Source organism: Procambarus clarkii, chromosome 20 (assembly GCF_040958095.1).
Source record: "Procambarus clarkii isolate CNS0578487 chromosome 20, FALCON_Pclarkii_2.0, whole genome shotgun sequence".
Taxonomy (NCBI): Eukaryota; Metazoa; Arthropoda; class Malacostraca; order Decapoda; family Cambaridae; genus Procambarus; species Procambarus clarkii.
In genome coordinates this window covers 43063614-43066113 of record NC_091169.1, presented here as the reverse complement: position 1 = coordinate 43066113, position 2500 = coordinate 43063614, and positions in this window count along the sequence as shown.

The window sequence follows — 2500 nt, the reverse complement described above, 5'->3', positions numbered from 1 at the left end:
CGTTACAGGATCGTGCTGATAGGCTCTGAGACTCTGGGCGCCTGGGGTAAATGTACACTCAAGTTTTTAAAGGAGGTGGGTGAGGAACTCATTGGGAAAACTAGAGACCCACGAGCAGCCAGTTTCCTGTACCAGCGCCTCAGTGTCGCAGTTCAGAGGGGAAATATGCGTGTTGTATCCTGGGTACGCACCCTACCTCCGAGGAGCTGGACGAGGTCTTCGAACGCTGATTGTTTAATTGCTATATATTTGTGTGTGTGTGTGTGTGTGTTCTCTGTAAACTGTAGCATTGCAATAACATAAAACAAAATGAAACAAAACTTACAAAAAAATAATAGGGGTGGTAGGAGAAGAAAAGATTAAAGTATTCAGTGAGAATCCACAGGATCTTCTCTGAATGCTCTTTGTTTTCTTCTTCGAGGATGTGGGTCCCTGCAATTGCACCAGAGGTGGTACCCCTATGTGTGTGTGTGTGTACTCACCTAGTTGTACTCACCTAGTTGTGTTTGCGGGGGTTGAGCTCTGGCTCTTTGGTCCCGCCTCTCAACCGTCAATCAACAGGTGTACAGATTCCTGAGCCTATCGGGCTCTGTCATATCTACACTTGAAACTGTGTATGGAGTCAGCCTCCACCACATCACTTCCTAATGCATTCCATTTGTCAACCACTCTGACACTAAAAAAGTTCTTTCTAATATCTCTGTGGCTCATTTGGGCACTCAGTTTCCACCTGTGTCCCCTTGTGCGTGTTCCCCTTGTGTTAAATAGACTGTCTTTATCTACCCTATCAATCCCCTTCAGAATCTTGAATGTGGTGATCATGTCCCCCCTAACTCTTCTGTCTTCCAGCGAAGTGAGGTTTAATTCCCGTAGTCTCTCCTCGTAGCTCATACCTCTCAGCTCGGGTACTAGTCTGGTGGCAAACCTTTGAACCTTTTCCAGTTTAGTCTTATCCTTGACTAGATATGGACTCCATGCTGGGGCTGCATACTCCAGGATTGGCCTGACATATGTGGTATACAAAGTTCTGAATGATTCTTTACACAAGTTTCTGAATGCCGTTCGTATGTTGGCCAGCCTGGCATATGCCGCTGATGTTATCCGCTTGATATGTGCTGCAGGAGACAGGTCTGGCGTGATATCAACCCCCAAGTCTTTTTCCTTCTCTGACTCCTGAAGAATTTCCTCTCCCAGATGATACCTTGTATCTGGCCTCCTGCTCCCTACACCTATCTTCATTACATTACATTTGGTTGGGTTAAACTCTAACAACCATTTGTTCGACCATTCCTTCAGCTTGTCTAGGTCTTCTTGAAGCCTCAAACAGTCCTCTTCTGTTTTAATCCTTCTCATAATTTTAGCATCGTCCGCAAACATTGAGAGAAATGAATCGATACCCTCCGGGAGATCATTTACATATATCAGAAACAAGATAGGACCGAGTACAGAGCCCTGTGGGACTCCACTGGTGACTTCACGCCAATCGGAGGTCTCACCCCTCACCGTAACTCTCTGCTTCCTATTGCTTAGATACTCCCTTATCCACTGGAGCACCTTACCAGCTACACCTGCCTGTCTCTCCAACTTATGTACCAGCCTCTTATGCGGTACTGTGTCAAAGGCTTTCCGACAATCCAAGAAAATGCAGTCCGCCCAGCCCTCTCTTTCTTGCTTAATCTGTGTCACCTGATCGTAGAATTCTATCAAGCCTGTAAGGCAAGATTTACCCTCCCTGAATCCATGTTGGCGATTTGTCACGAAGTCCCTTCTCTCCAGATGTGTTACCAGGTTTTTTCTCACGATCTTCTCCATCACCTTGCATGGTATACAAGTCAAGGACACTGGCCTGTAGTTCAGTGCCTCTTGTCTGTCGCCCTTTTTGTATATTGGGACCACATTCGCCGTCTTCCATATTTCTGGTAGGTCTCCCGTCTCTAGTGACTTACTATACACTATGGAGAGTGGCAAGCAAAGTGCCTCTGCACACTCTTTCAGTACCCATGGTGAGATCCCATCTGGACCAACCGCCTTTCTAACATCCAGATCCAGCAGGTGTCTCTTGACCTCCTCTCTCGTAATTTCGAACTCCTCCAAGGCCGCCTGGTTTACCTCCCTTTCTCCTAGCACAGTGACCTCACCCTGTTCTATTGTGAAGACCTCCTGGAACCTCTTGTTGAGTTCCTCACACACCTCTCTGTCATTCTCTGTATACCTGTCCTCGCCTGTTCTAAGTTTCAATACCTGTTCTTTCACTGTTGTTTTCCTTCTGATGTGACTGTGGAGTAGCTTTGGTTCGGTCTTGGCTTTGTTTGCTATATCATTTTCAAAATTTTTCTCTGCTTCTCTTCTCACCCTGACGTACTCATTCCTGGTTCTCTGGTATCTCTCCCTGCTTTCTGGTGTTCTGTTATTCCGGAAGTTCCTCCACGCCTTTTTGTTCAGTTTCTTCGCTTCCATACATGCCCTATTATACCATGGATTCTTCTGTTGCTTCTCGGAT